This window comes from Chiloscyllium plagiosum, chromosome 17, assembly GCF_004010195.1.
Source record: "Chiloscyllium plagiosum isolate BGI_BamShark_2017 chromosome 17, ASM401019v2, whole genome shotgun sequence".
NCBI lineage: Eukaryota > Metazoa > Chordata > Chondrichthyes > Orectolobiformes > Hemiscylliidae > Chiloscyllium > Chiloscyllium plagiosum.
Window position 1 is genome coordinate 36,108,152 of NC_057726.1, and position 16,001 is coordinate 36,124,152.

Here is a 16,001-nt window from a genome sequence, read left to right on the forward strand (position 1 = left end):
GTAAAGCTACATAAGCAGCTCACATGTTGCTGTAAAAAGCTACAGCTGGGAATTGTATATCAAAACCAAAAATTCTAAGGTAGCAGAAATTACCTCCAAAATCATAAAATTTACCTCCAATAAATGAAGTTACATCATCACAGCAAATCTTGTTAGCCAAAACCTTTCATTTTGGCAATAAACCCAATTCAGGCGAAAGTGAGGACAACAGATGCTGGAGATCAGAGTCTGATTAGAGTGGTGCTCCCCGCATTCCCCACATCCCCACCTACCCCCGCCCCCGCCCGCCAAGAGTTAAAGGCAGAATTATGCAGTTAAAACTCCACTCATTCAATATCAAACATTCCTGACCAACCAGGATTCCCTGAGCAGTAACAAATATACTTGAGTTAAATGCAGAAATCAGTAAGTTCTGACCAGTTTCCTGATAAACTAGCATGATGTGTTCTTTTGTCACCCTCGCAGATACATGTGCATCCTGGGAGAGTGAAATTCCTCCTCAAGTATCAGCAGAAACAAAAGGAGCTACTTGTCATCTTCACATTTATATGAGGAGAATACACTTGAAAAACAGTCTGGAATTTCATCATGATGTTGCCCGGTTCTTGTCTGGTTTTACTACACTCCCTTATATTTTAGGCTATTTAGTCCTGCAGAGAGAGAGAGAGAGAGAGAGAGACCTAAGCAGAGAGAGAAGGGATGAGGTGATGCCTCCTGCAAAGAAGAGTTTAGATGTTTGGGCAAGTCTGTTGAGATTGAAAGTCTGTTTACTTGGCGCAAGCCTGTTGAGATTGAAAAAAACTGAAAGAGAATCAGTTTGCAGACGTGAAATGGACTGCAAGTGTGGAATGTGTTGAGGAACAAAGTTGGTGATTCAACAGAAGTTTACATGCTTAAAAAGAACAATATTAAAAAGTGAATATTAAGAATGAGAGGTGATACAGTGTCCCCTTGGAGTTTCAGTGGTTCAGATTGATCTGGAGTGGGGCATGGGGTGGAGGAGACTTTTAATGGAAGGAAGAATTGTTGATATTTGTGGGAACCACAGGGAAAGGACTTTTGGGAGATCTGAAGGGCTGTATTCACTCATGTGAATTTTCTAAGGTTGTTGAAGTGCTTACTGTATCGTATCTAGATTGTGATTTCTAGTACCAATGATGTCAGGAATTTCTCTCCATATGTGATAATTAAATGCTTAGGGGTCCTTCCTCCAATGGTTGGAAAAAGAATGTCTCTAGAAGAGAATGGGTGATCTTTACACTCTCCACATAACACACTCACCCAAAGCAACACAGAGTTAAAAATTGCGAGTGAGTAACTGTGCACCTTTCTTAAGTGCCAAAACTACCAATGCATTTTGATATAGCAGTGCAAGTGGGTCTTTTTTAGCCTCACCAAGTACTTCACACGGTTTTTTAATGTGTCACCTATCGTCGTTTTGTGGTGTTCAGCCTATTTACATTTAGAGCTAACACCATTTAATATATTATAGGATGGTTGATCACTCAAGAGGTGGTATATGCATATTTAACATGCTGGGGATACTTTCCAAATTTACACACTGTGGCTTGGGATGTGTTTTAAGTGAGCATCAGTATAAATTGCTGTTAAAGCTTGCAGTTTCCAACAACCTACCTGTCAATTTCAGGTCAGTTTCATATATTCAGAATCATCCAAGCAGTGATCCCTGTGTACTCAGGCTGATTTAGAAGCTAGACTGTCACTAAATAGATTACTGCAATAAAATGTAAGTAACTTTTAACAGAACAATGATCAGGATGAAATGAGTATAGAAATTTAACCAGGGGACAATGTGCTGTCATTTTGTTATACATTTCAATATGGGCTATAAAAGGCACAGTATTTGAGCACTGCAACCAGCTGTGATGTCTGGATGTGGTGTTCTTATCCATTTAGATTTATTAAAGCATGAAACAGATAGCTCCTGCAGAAGGTAAAATTTACAAAAGACCACCTTCCTTTCCATGTGCCGAAGTATTGTTGTTTGCAATTAAGATAAATGAATAAATAATTAAAGATATAAACATGTGAAGTGATGCAAAACTAATCATTTAAACATGTTAACAGTTGTTAAATGCTCGAACCCTTGAATTATTTAAATCCTTTGTGCTTTTTCTGGAAAGGCTAGAATTACCCAAAATATGACATTGTGAACAGAATTATAAAACACCACCACCAAGGCTTTAAGATACGACACAATTACATCTCATTTTCATTAAGTAATCTGAAAGATTGGAGCACAGGAATTCTTCCATGTATATTTGAAAATGTAACATACGTGGTCCTAATAACCCCAAAGCTGCACCCTCTTTCTTTTTCCCCACCTCATCCACTTCCTAACACACCTCCCTCCACGGGTTTTGCTTGATCTATAGTGTGATTCATCCCTGGTGGGAATTGACAGTCGCTTTCATTTTCTTACATTTTTTTTTTCCCTCTGCCAAGGTCACAGTGAAGAGAGCCTCGAAGTTCTCAGCATTCGTCCTCCTTCACCCTTCCACCAGCTCTTGGTCATGAATCATTCCGTCTTCAGATTGAACTCCTGATGCTTCGGTTCCAGAAAACAGCCCGACTTCCGCAATTTTTCTTCATTCTCACTAACAATTTGGTAATGAAATATTGATTTTTAGTTAGATTCAAATAGATGTTATTAAGTTTGCATTGATAAATCGTTCTTTTTTGCAGGCTGGAGGTACTTCAGTCAAATTCTAACTACGCATTCATACCTTGTGATGTATTAATTTGACATATTTGTCACACAGCTGCCCGAACAGAATGAAAGGAGGTTGTGTGCTGTAAGTGTGGCTATTTCAGAAATGAGACATCATTTTAGGTGATTTATTTTTAAGAATTTTAAGTTCAAACATGTTCATCTTTCTGAAACCTATTCATTGCCTGTCTCTCCCACAGAAAGAAATTCTACATGATGTTAGCCACTATGGCAACATTACCGACTACAGCTTGATCTCTTCACAATTTCAAAGGTGGGAGAACTGACCGCTATCGCTGATAAAACTCACAAACTTTATTGGAATTCAGAAGATTGTTAAATAAGTCGACAGTCAGCCTGCCTCCCTGGGACTCATCGTGGTTTGAAGACTTTGAAAAGGAAGGAAGCGACACCTTTATAGTTCATCCAGAAATAATTTGCAAACAGAAACTAGACAGTGAGCTGTGTGTACTAACAGTTGCTTCAAGGTCATATCAACATTGAAGCCTGTTGGCTACAGATAAAGCAGTAACACTCCCCCTGTCCAGCTGCCTGTTTCTTCGGCCCAAACATTTTGAACTGTAAATTGTCGATGTATTTTTTTTATATTTTAGTTTTGTTTAGCTGAAAACCGCAGTGCTGTAAATTATTGCTTTCCTTCAACTTTCTAATACAGCTATAATTTCTCAGATGTCCCCGCGTTTGTATTGCAACAGGTTAGATGACATCTGACAGATAGTAAAATGGACAATAGTCAAAGAAATAACCCATTAGTGGAATTTCTTATCCTGATTTCTGAATTGGCTTCCTACTATTTTGATGACAAGTGCCATTTTGGAGGAGGGGAAAAATGTATTCTTCAGCAAGTCCTCCACAAAACTGATAGGTCCAGATTCCATAAAGCTGCCTGCTGTCTTGTGTTGTGAAAAGAATCAGCTTTTCCTGGGAACGCCATTACTGTGTAATGAGGCATGCAGCAAAATATACCTTCAGCAGCACTTGATGAAGGCTCACTGACACACCAGACCGGACTGAAATGTTTTTGTGTGTTCTTCCTTATTTTGTCCATCAATCATGTCATTAGTCAAAGCAGACAGCCTTGTCAGCTGGGCACAGATGCAGACTGGCAGCAGATCAGTGGACAGGTGTTAGAGCTTTCCCAAAACAACCTCTTGTCAAGGCCTTATATAAAGGGCTTAGTGCCAGTTAGAGACAAAGGGAGGGAGAAGTTGAGGTCATGAATGCAAGGGAGTACTCCTATCAAGACATTTTTAAGATTGTTACATTAATAATGAAAGAGTTTTATGCATCACAGCAATTTTACTACTTATTAAAATAAATCCTGCTCACTCAAAAATATATTTCAAGGGAAATGAAAGGGACTTTTTAAAAACAGATCCATAATCTCAATTGGACAGGACCAAACAGTATAGATTTGAAATAGACATTCGCATATGAAATACCAAGTTGCACAGAAACAAACTTACCTTTGACTAGCAGAAAGTACTTTTCATTGATAGGTTTTCAAGAATGGCATCCTGTTTTTTCTTAAATGTCATTGGGGTAGATCTTGAGGCAGAGTTTTGAGTAAACACAAGAAAATATGATTCACAGTTGCGCATTTTTATCAAAATGTGAGCCCAGCTGTGAATCATATTTCAGGCATATGTTATTTTCTAAGAGAGTCGGTGTGGAGGGATCAAGTTTTACAAAACTCAGCGCAGTACTGCAGAGGTGTTGGTGCTGAGGTGACCTGATTAAAAAACCTGCATTGTGTCTTGGGACCAATAATATAGCTTCCAACATTGGACTTCTGCCCTCTAAACTTTGTCCCTCCATCATAATCATCTAGCCTCATGATTCCTTTCGCTCACTGACCCAGTACCCACTTTTACATGAACATTAAATGAAACGTTCTAACAATCAAATAGAATTGTTATTGAAATACATTTCATAATGCAACATACTTTTCCTAAAATCATTTAAAAAAATTTAAACTCACTCACATAGCCAGTTATGAAAACAAACACTTATTTATTTACCACATTAAAGACAGACAATATTTGAGTAATCTCTTAAAGCTATCAGAGTGTGAACATAGCTTTTTACAGTGATAAGTAGTTATAAAGCAATTGAGACTCAAACTAGCATTCATACTAGTTCCAGCTATCAAAACAATCTCTGGGAAATATAACCAATAAAGTTCATTAAAACTGACAAACAGATGACCAACACTATCAATCAAAGCAGATCAGGAGTAGGGGTGGAGGTTTTTTTATTTTTTCTAATTGAAGATTTTTTAAAAATTTGGAGCATCTTGTGACATTTTAATCACTTCATAATAGTAGACTAGAGAGCTCAGTAGCATTATGTTGAATTTTGAATGTATAAGAGACCTTTAATAAACAACAAAAATACTGTAACACATCTCAATATTTAAACAGTGTTGGTCAATACAATGATCAACTTAGCCTTTCAGGCCAAAGCTCTGTAATGAAGCACTGCAGTTAAAATTTATCTACATTATAATACAGCCATTTGAAGTTGTCAAAACATTTAACATTTAACATTTTAACTTGTCAAATAATTCCAGTTGCCACAGCAAGTTGCCCCCATCACTAATGACCCCCCACTGCCATTTTCCTAATTCTACCATTTCTAAAGAGCTCAAAGAATTCTGCTGCCCCAAGGCTCATTAATATTATAATCATATGTAAATAATGCATTGTCGAAAGAATATCTCTTATGTATTAATCTTATTCTTACTGAGTGCGGTAATGTTCCCACGGCAGCCTGTCCCCTCAGTGTTCTCTGTTTATCTACTGAAACTACAAAGTTAATGGAATGAAAGCTGAGTGAGTTCCAAGATGGAGATATGTTCTAAACTATTATTTAATAGTAACTATACCCAGATGCCCAAGATTACCCAAGTGTACAGCAGTATAAATTTCTCCCTTTTACCAACAAGTAATGATGCAACATGGTCCAGTCTAATTTTCTACATATTTCACCCATATTGCTGGAAAACTAGCTACTTTAAGGACAAAAAAAATGTAACTCAAACCTTAGAAGAATATTTGTTCATTGAGATGGGGCCATCACATCTGAGCTGTGCTCTTTGCCATCCCCATATGAGCACTTTCCAGCAGGATTACTGGAGCAGTTATATCTATGTATTGCAGTAGGCTGTACAATAATTATATGGCAGGCACCTGCAGTGCTGGCACAAGTATCACTGAGTATGAAAGCTCCTTATGATTTGTAATCTGAATTGTTTATTTCCTACTTCCAAGCCTGAGGCCAATAATAATTCTCCCACCATTGCTGTTGCATGAACTCATAGGGATTACCTGTCCTGCCACTTTGTGGAAATGGATGATACCACACTGAAAATAGAACAGAAGAACTCACTGCCTCATTTCTGCTAATACTATAGCCATCTCCATCTTGCCAGGATCCTCAAAATGCACGGGACAAGGAGGTACCTGACGAAGTTCAAATCTGGTTTACCAATTAAAGCCAGGATCCGTAGACCTTGGTATAATTGGTGGACTCCACTGTGCAGTATGTAAATACCAGCTCTGACCAGTTCCATGGTCAGTGGAATCAAAGTTAAAAATCTCACAACACAGATTACAGTCCAACAGGTTTATTTGGAAGTACATGCTTTCAGAGCACTGCTCCTTCATCACCTGGTGTTGTGTGATGTTTAATTTTGTCCATCGTAATTCGACATCGGCACATTTCAAATGGAATCAAATTACCTGTTAGAGGTGTTGTGACCTTTGGGACTCAGGCAGCTGCCACAAGGAATTGCAACAGGATTCATGATCCACCTACCTGAGTGGATTCTAAATATTATATGGATCTCTTCACCACAATGATGGTTGGTAGCTCAGAAGAAATAGACGTCCTTGTGAGAATCTATGAAAAGTCTTAACATCTGCACCAGCTTTGTCATATTTGAAATCTTAGTGGGAATGAGTATCTTTGATGAGAAGCATCATAAATGGTCTGGAATTTCAAAAAAAATTGACAGGATGTATAAAGAATGAATTTAGGAGCTTTGCCCTCAATCTTAAATATATAATTACAAGTTGGCTAGCAAGAGTCCTAAATATCATATTATTAGAATATGAACAGTTTTAATTTTCAAAGGATCATTCTTTTTTTCTGCAAAGGTATCTTCAAAATGGCACTTTTGATTCCATAGGAGCCTATATTGTAGATATATGAAGATTTGATTAATTAAACACATGGAATATACATTGAAGTCGGTCAAATGCTCTGAAAATCAATTAAGATAGCTAAGGTCTCTGAAAGCTTGTTGAACTAAGGGCTCAGCTTATATTTAATGGCAATTACCTTCTTAGACAAACAGAGGGATGGATAGATGAGGCTCAAAGCAATTGCAGATTTCACAGCCTCTGATCTTTTAAGTGAATGGAGCTGGATCTCAGACATCATTGCTGTCAATGTGGTCAAGTTTAAAAGGAGCTAGGTTAACGTTGCTCTTTAAAAAAACTATTGTATTTGGGGCAGGGATGGTAGTGCAAAGTCTAGTTATTGGTTTTCCAGCAAATTTGTGTGCATCAGTGACATCAGTGTGTAGTGCTTTCAAAAATGATTATACAAAATAGAAATATATAAATCCAAAAGGAAGAAAAGATGGTTAAATGACAGGAATGAGATTGAAGATTGCAGAAACATTACACAAGTTTAAAACAGGATAATAAGAAAAGAACTGATTGACAGGAGAGAGTGAAGTGTGAATGGTGCTCAGGTGTTCACAGGTCAAAGAATAGATTATAAATTAACTGTTGGCTAAGGATATCACAATTAAACAAGGTGTGAACAGCATTCAGATGAAATTTCAGTTGCTGTAACCTTGTAAAATGAAGACACAAAATAAACTTTCTCACAATATAAAATGTGAATATATTAGGATTGAATGGGAATTCAATCAATTTGGCACCTTAATTGTAATAAAACATATTAATAACTTATCGATCCATTATATTAGACTACCCAGAATTTCTCATGTGTTTTGGGGCTACAAATTACTGTTATTTCTTTCCGTTGCTTTATCACAGCCTTGTCCTTGAGCAGCAGTACTGGTTATATTTAAAGACTATCTTTAATAGCAATGGGACGGTCTTTAAACATCCTACTTTGTAATCTTGCAGCCATTTTTCCTGTACATAAACACTGTACATTTAAAACTCTGCTGCCCATCTGTCTTCATTTGAAGACTGGGTTAAAAAATAAAACTAATGATTGCTATCAGAGAGAAGATGAGCAGCGTCACCAGTGAAAAGTTGCGCTGCCACATTTTACCAAGGCTACCATTTTTCACTAGGTGGAAAAAGGCTGTATATACTTGTAAACATTATTAAAAATAATAACTTAATGTTTCCTCTGTTTGACTTGCTGGCATTAGCTAGGTATTTCCAATTAGTGTTTCTTGAAAGCTTTTGTGGAGCTTGCACTTCATTTTGTTTAAAAAAATCCCCTAATGCTTTCTGCTTTTGTCGTCATTAATAGAGTCGAATGCTTCTTCTCAGGCAGTGAGGTGATATTTAAATACAATGTTCAGAATGCAAAAAAGGCTTTTTAAGGTTTGTTTAGCTTTGATTTAGTGTCATATTTATTCTTTTTTAATACAAAAATGCCCTGCATTTCGCAATATACATATTCTGCATTAGTCCACATTTTGAATAATAATTATCACTAACAAGGTGGCTCCAGGAATAAAGTGGTAGACTGCTATTCTGAAGGCCTTACTTCCAATCCCAGTTGCAATTAGCTGTTGAATTTAATTCCTATTGATTACAATCTTTGTTACTTGGACCAGGTTGCTGGATGAAACTTCCTGCAGGTAAAACATTCTAACTTGGGGGAGAAAATGTTCGGAAAATCCACCCCACTTTACAGAAATGCCCCTAAACTTAGTAAACTTTGTAGTTCTTCATGCTAAACAGACAAGGTAATTGTTCTCCACCTTCACATGTGTTGCAGTTTTCATTAGAGAAAAGGAATCACATAGATATCAGCATGAAACTGAAAAATCCTAACATTTCAGATTGGACACTTTAAATATGTGGCTTACATCTAAGCATCTCACATCTATTCCTGTATTCCTGATGAAGGGCTTTTGCCCGAAACGTCAATTTTACTGCTCCTCGGATGCTGCCTGAACTGCTGTGCTTTTCCAGCACCACTAATCCAGAATCTGGTTTCCAGCATCTGCAGTCATTGTTTTTACCATCTCACATCTAAACAATCCATTGTTTCTTTCTTGTTGAAAGCAGCATGTCAGTGGCTAACAGTGGTAGAAACTCAATGTTGATAAAATAGACACCAAGGTCAATTAAAGAATATTGCTAGGACTGTAGACTAAGAAGAGATTTGATAGAGTTGTTCAAAATCAAGCAGGGTTTTGAAAGCGTAAATGAAAAGAAACTGTTCCAGAGCCAGGATGGTCAGTAACTAGAGGATTCACTTTTAAGGTGGGGCAGATTCAACAATTGGACATGGCAATGGAGAAACATCCTCTTTGATACAGTTGGTTGTGATTTGGATTGGCCTGCCTGAACCAGATTCAAAAGTACCCTTCAAAAGCAAATAATAAATATTTGATAAGAAAAAATAAGCAGGTTTTGAGGACAGGGTAGGAAAATGGGCCTGATGGAATAAGTCAACTTCAGCGCCATTACTGAACAAAATGGTATGAATTGCCTTCTATGTGCTGCATTATTTTAATGATTCTAAGATGTGAATGGTAAGAAACCATATAGAGTAGCAGAATTTTAATATTCTCTTATTATTCATAATGAACCAGATTTTCAAATTCAATCGTATACTTGGGTGGTTCAAGGCAAACCTGCCCAAACTTTAGTGCATTAACTTTAATGTACATTTTCAAAGTCAACCTAATCATCCAAATGGGGCAGGCTTCCAGCTTTGGAAACACCTGTCACTGAGAACTTGCTCAATGTTGAACAGGAAATGGCTCAGATCTTACATCAGTCTCATGAAGAGATGGTAGGTTTTTCTAGTTCACTTTTCAAAGCATGTCCCAGAAAATCTGTATTTGAGGTGAGGCCATTAAGATACTTCCACAGGAAGTGAGGCATTACGAAAAGCCCAAATTGAAATGGAATTCCTATTTCATTTACATGAAGTTTGTGTCAAAGGTGGGGGGGAGGCATGTTCTGAAACATTGGAGTGACAGTGCAACAGATCATTACCTGTTAGTCATATTCACATTTTATGCTCAGCTCCTGAGAGCAACTAATTGAAAATCTAGTCATTCAATTCACTTAGTGTATGGAACAGTTTCCTTTTTTTTAGGTCTTAATTACACTGAAGCATTGCTGAGAAATGTTTCATATATAAGGAATTAGTTTTCAAAAACAATAGTTACTTCTTAGGCAGTGCCTCATGATCAAAGATGGCATCCTTCCACCCTTATTGGATGAGTTCTGAAATGGCTGATAAGTCTAATCTGCCGACTGTATCATGTGTAAAGACCAGGCAGGTAAACTGCTTGGAGGTTTGTGCTGTCTCTCCTATGCATTGACTTCATCCCAAATAAAGCATCTTCAGTTTGGTTTGGCAAAAGCCAATTCCCATGAATTGGCAGAAATATTTGATCTCTTCAAGGGTGCTTCAAAAGCAATGGACTGTTACATTGACCTGGAGTGACCATTTGCACATAGGAAATACTCACAAACAACAAGCAGTTTACTTTTTTTTTTGCTGAATTAGCTCAAAAGATAAATTTTGGGCAACAGAGACACCTATAAGTACTTGCAACACAAGAATAAGTAGGTATGACCTTACTTAAAAGAAATTTAAAGGAAATTAATCACCCTGGATCTCCAATCAAGCCTGAGACTGGGTGTGCAACTTATAACTGCTAAATTGCAAGATGGAACATCAATAGACTTACCACAAAGGATACTTGTGGTAGGGTTAGAAATTACTATCAAAATAATAGCAAGGTTAATGAGGGTCTGTATATTTATGGGTAACTTGTTTGAATGTCAATAAATTTATATCTGAGATCACTGATCCAGTGTTAGCTTCATGGAAATGGCATTTTAACTCTAGACTCCCTGGTTTTTTAAGACCTGCTGATTCTGCTATTAATCATCCCTGCAGAAAGCTAAGTCTTACCATTAACAGGTGGTAAGTACCAATGACTGCCAATTAACTTCTTTGGCCTAGAAAGGGAACAGTTTTAAACCATGGTGTTTCATTTCTTCAGACAATCATTATTGCAAGTGTTAAAGATGTAAATTGTTAAAGTTTTATAACATTTTCTTACTATTCCTTTCTATTTCTTTCTTTCTCTTTCTCTTATTCAAATCTTTCTTTCTTTCAGTCCATGAATTGACATGGAATACAACAACTTTTATAAAATACCTTGCTTTAAGTTTTTTTCCCCAATCCTTCAACTGCAGTAAGGAAAGACATGGTGCAATGTAATGACCTGGGCTGAGTATTTAATTCAATGGGAGGATGCAGAATGCAGATACTGTTACCTTTTCACCAGCACTTGATGAAGTTCAATGTTGTAAGTCTTGTGGACATTTAAAAACTGCAAACTGGTATTTAACCAGTTGAGGTCATCACTATGCTGAGAGCTCAAAATGTAAACTGGGACCAGGTTTTCTTGTGGTCTTGTGCAGGGGGTTGTTCATTCAATGCCATCGTTGTCTGATTGAGGAAACTAACATCATGAAGGGAAGGCATACTGAGAGGGAATCATAGAGTGCAGAAAGAGGCCATTCAGCCTATCGAGTTGCATCGACTCTCCGAAGAGCATCCCTTCCAGACCCAATCCCCTGTAACCCTGCATTTACCACGATTAATCCACATAACGTACGCATCTTTGGACACTGCAGGGCAATTTAGCATAGCCAATCCACCTAACATTTGGATCGTGGTAGGTAACCAGAGTATCCAGCAGAAACTCACGCAGACATGGGAAGAAGGTTTAATTCCACACAGATCTCTAACCCTGTGAGGGAGCAGTGCTAACCACTGTGCCACCATGCTCCTGACTTTCGTCTGACCCCGACATCCAATCAGTGATGCCCTGCCTACACAACCCATCTAGTTTCACTCACTGGTGGCCTGGCTCCCTTAGCAATTGTAGGCCCCTGATACGTGCATTACCAGCATCAGTCAGCACTCCAAGTGGCAGTAGTGGGCTTTGGAGACCTCTGATTACGTACTGGTCAATGGCTCACAGAACTAAGAGAAAGGATCAGGAGAAAGCCATTAACCCTCCAAGTCCAGTTTACATTTTAGAATGAAGAAAAAAGAGAAACTTCTTCAGCCAGACAGTGGCGAATCTTTGGAATTCATTGCCACAAAAGGCTGTAAATGCCATGTTATTGAGTATATTAAGACTGAGATACACAGGTGCTTGATTGTCAAGGGGATCAAGGGTTACGGGGAGAAGGTGTGAGAATGTGGATGAGAAACTTATCAGGCATGATTGAATGGTGGAGCAAACTCCATGGGCTGAATGATCAAATGTCTTATGGTCTATTGATCTTATTTACCATGTAATAAGCTCATGTTGAAATTCTGTTTCATCGCCTTTCTGCACTATCCCCATATAGAGTCATAGAGATGTACAGCATGGAAATAGATCCTTCGGTCCAACCCGTCCATGCTGACCAGATATCCCAACCCAATCTAGTCCCACCTGCCAGCACCCGGTCCATATCCCTCCAAACCCTTCCTATTCATATACCCATCCAGATGTCTTTTACATATTGCAATTGTACCAGCCTCCACCACTTTCACACAGTGGGTGGTACGTGGATGGAATGAGCTGCCAGAGGAAATGTGGTCCCATAGATCTCTTTTATATCTTTCCCCTCTCACCCTAAACCTATGCCCTGTACTTCTGGACTCCCTGACCCCAGGGAAAAGACTTGTCTATTTACCCTATCCATGACCCTCATAATTTTGTAAACCTCTATAAAGTCACCCCTCAGCCTCCGACACTCCAGGGAAAACAGCCCCAGCCTGTTCAGCCTCTCCATATAACTCAAATCCTCCAACCCTGGCAACATCCTTGTCAATCTTTTCTGAACCTTTTCAAGTTTCACAACATCTTTCAGATAGGAAGGAGACCAGAATTGCACGCAATATTCCAACAGTGGCCTAACCAATATCCTGTACAGCCGCAACATGACCTCCCAACTTCTGTGCTCAATACTCTGACCAATAAAGGAAAACATGCCAAAAGCCTTCTTCACTATCCTATCTACCTGCAACTCCACTTTAAAGGAGCTATGAACCTGCAGTCCAAGGTCTCTTTGTTCAGCAACACTCCCTCGGACCTTACCATTAAAAGTATAAATCCTGCTAAGATTTGGTCTCCCAAAATGCAGCACTTCGCATTTATTGGAATTAAACTCCATCTGCCACTTCTCTGCCCATTGATCCATCTGGTCCAGATCCTGTTGTAATCTGAGGTAACCCTCTTTGCTGTCCACTACACCTCCAATTTTGGTGTCGTCTGCAAACTTACTAACTGTATCTCTTATACTCGCATCCAAATCATTTATATAAATGACAAAAAGTAGAGAACCCAGCACCGATCCTTGTAGCACTCCACTGGTGACAGGCCTCCAGTCTGAAAAACAACCCTCCACCACCACCCTCTGTCTTCTACCAGTTACTCTACTCTAATACTCTACTTAATGCTGAAAGGTACCAGAGCCACTCCATTAATTGTAAACTACTGTGCTGCCACATCCATTGGTGTAGACTTACCCAAGAATGGCAATGGACAAGTCTGGGGCATCAACTTTAAAATATAATTTGGTACTTTTATTGAGTCAGATTACCCTTGATATTTTCAATATAGGGAAACCAAATCACCTCAGTCCTTCCTCAACAGGGATTTCCACCAGTTTTCCAGCTGATGGATGAGACCCCATGGTTGACATGAAATCCTGCACACTCAAGACCCAGATGACTTCTTTCCCTCACTAGAATGTTATCAGCTTAGACTTCCAGCATCTTTGTAGGCCAGAATGTTTTGAGTTGAAGGATGCTGGGATAAGGCTGACTAATGTTAGAGTCCAACTTGCTGCAACAAGTTCTGACCTAATGTGTTTGTCATTATGGATTTTCAGAATGGTCTATTTTCCAACCTCGTGAGTCACAATTTCTACACAATGAGGCAGGATTGTTGCATGTCCATTGTTTTGTACAAAAATGTTAAATCTGCAATTCATTGTTATATGCCTAATCTTAAAAGATAAAATGAGAAACAAAAATGCGTTCATAAACTTTATTGTCTTACGCTACCAAAATTATTGCACAAAGCTTTGTGCTGTCAGGAATATGAACATTCATTCAAACTTCTTCCCAAGTGGCTTGAATCTGAAAAAAAGAATTCTCATTTTTGGGATGTAGAAGCAGCTGTCTGCTCTGCCTGCTTGACTCTGCCTCAATCCTTACCACGATGGACAGAGAACAATGAAATTATGCCTGAATCTGCTTCAAATGGAAGAAGAAGGCTTATGTGAGGATGAAGCGGGAAGGTCAGTTGGGGGGCTTGAGAGTTATAAGTTAGCCAGAAAAGATCTAAAGAGAGGGCTAAGAAGAGCCAGGAGGTGACATGAGAAATTGTTGGTGGTTAGGATCAAGGAAAACTCTCAGGCTTTCTGAAGGTATATCAGCAATAAAAGAATGACTGGAGTAAGATTAGGGCCAAAGATAGTAATGGGAAGTTATGTGTGGAATCCGAAGACATGAGGGAAGTGCTTAATGCATAATTTTCGTCAGTATTCACATTGGAAAAGGGCATTGTTAGTGAGAATGTGGAGATACAGGCTATTAGATTAGATGGAATTGTGGTTGACAAAGAGTAGGTTTTAGCAATTTTGAAAGATCTGAAAATAGATAAGATCCCTGGGCCAGATGGGATTTATCCTCAGATTCTCTGGGAAGCCAGGGAGAAGATTGCAGAGCCTTTGGCTTTGATTTCTTTGTCATCATTGTCGACAGGAGTAGTGCCAGGACACTGGAGGATAGCAAATGTTGTTCCTGTGTTTAAGAAGGGGTGTCAGGACAACCCTGGTAATTATAGGCCAGTGAACCTGACTTCAGTTGTGGGTAAGGTGTTGGTAAAGGTTATAAGAGATAGGATTTATAATAATCTGGAAAGGATTTATTTGATTAGGGATAGTCAACACGGTTTTGCGAAGGGTAGGCCATGTCTAACTAACCTTATTGAGTTCTTTGAGAAGGTGACAAAACAGGTGGATGAAGGTAAAGTGGTTGGTGTGGTGTATATGGACTTCAGTAAGGCACTTGATAAGGTTCCACATGGTAGGCTAGTGCACAAAATACAAGTTTCAGGATTGAAGGTGATTTAACGTTTTGGATCAAGAAGACAGAGGGTGGTGGTTGATGGAAAATGTTCATCCTGGAGCTCAGTTACCAGTGGTGTGCTGCAAGGATCTGTTTTGGTGTCACTGCTGTTTGTCATTTTTATAAATGATCTGGAGCTGGGCATAGAAGGATGGGTTAGTAAATTTGCGGATGACACTAAGGTTGGCAGAGTTGTGGACAGTGCAAAAGGATGTTGTGGGTTACAAAAGGACATAGATAAGATACAGAGCTGGGCGGAGAAATGGCAAATGGAGTTTAATGCAGAAAAGTGTGAGGTAGTTCACTTCAGAAGAAGTAACAGGAATGCAGAGTACTGAGCTAATTGTAAAATTCTTGACAGTGTCCAGGTACATAAATCCCTGAAAGTTGCCACTCAGGTTGATAGGATTGTTAAGAATGTATATGGTGTGTTGCCGTTTATTGGTAGAGGGAGTGGGTTTCAGAGCCACAAGGTCATGCTTCAGCTATACAAGACACTAGTAAGGCCGCATCTGGAGTAGTGCATAAATTTCTCATCACCGCATTATAGGAAGGATGTGGAAGCTTTGTAAAGGGTCCAGAGGAGATTTACTAGGTTGTTGCCTGATATAGAAGGAAGGTCTTATGAAGAAAGGTTGAGGGAACTGAGGTTGTTTTCATTGGAGAGATGAAGGTTGAGAGGTGACTTAAGTAGAGACGTGTAAGATAATCAGAGGGTTAGATGGGGTGGACAGTGAGTGACTTTTTCCTTGGATGGTGAATGCGAACATGAAGGGACACAGCTTTAAATTGAGGGGTGATAGATTTAGGACATATATAAAGGGTAGTTTCTTTACTCAGAGAATAATAAGGGGCGTGG

The 16,001-nt window shown here is 38.8% G+C and overlaps 1 long non-coding RNA gene across 1 annotated transcript; it reads left to right on the forward strand.

Annotated features, from left to right (window-relative positions):
- Positions 1–2,394: 2,394 nt before the first annotated feature.
- LOC122558675 lies at positions 2,395–3,422 on the forward strand. The gene is made up of 3 exons (XR_006314220.1): positions 2,395–2,629; positions 2,707–2,816; positions 2,932–3,422. It is a non-coding gene; the product is annotated as an uncharacterized LOC122558675 (long non-coding RNA).
- Positions 3,423–16,001: the final 12,579 nt, after the last annotated feature.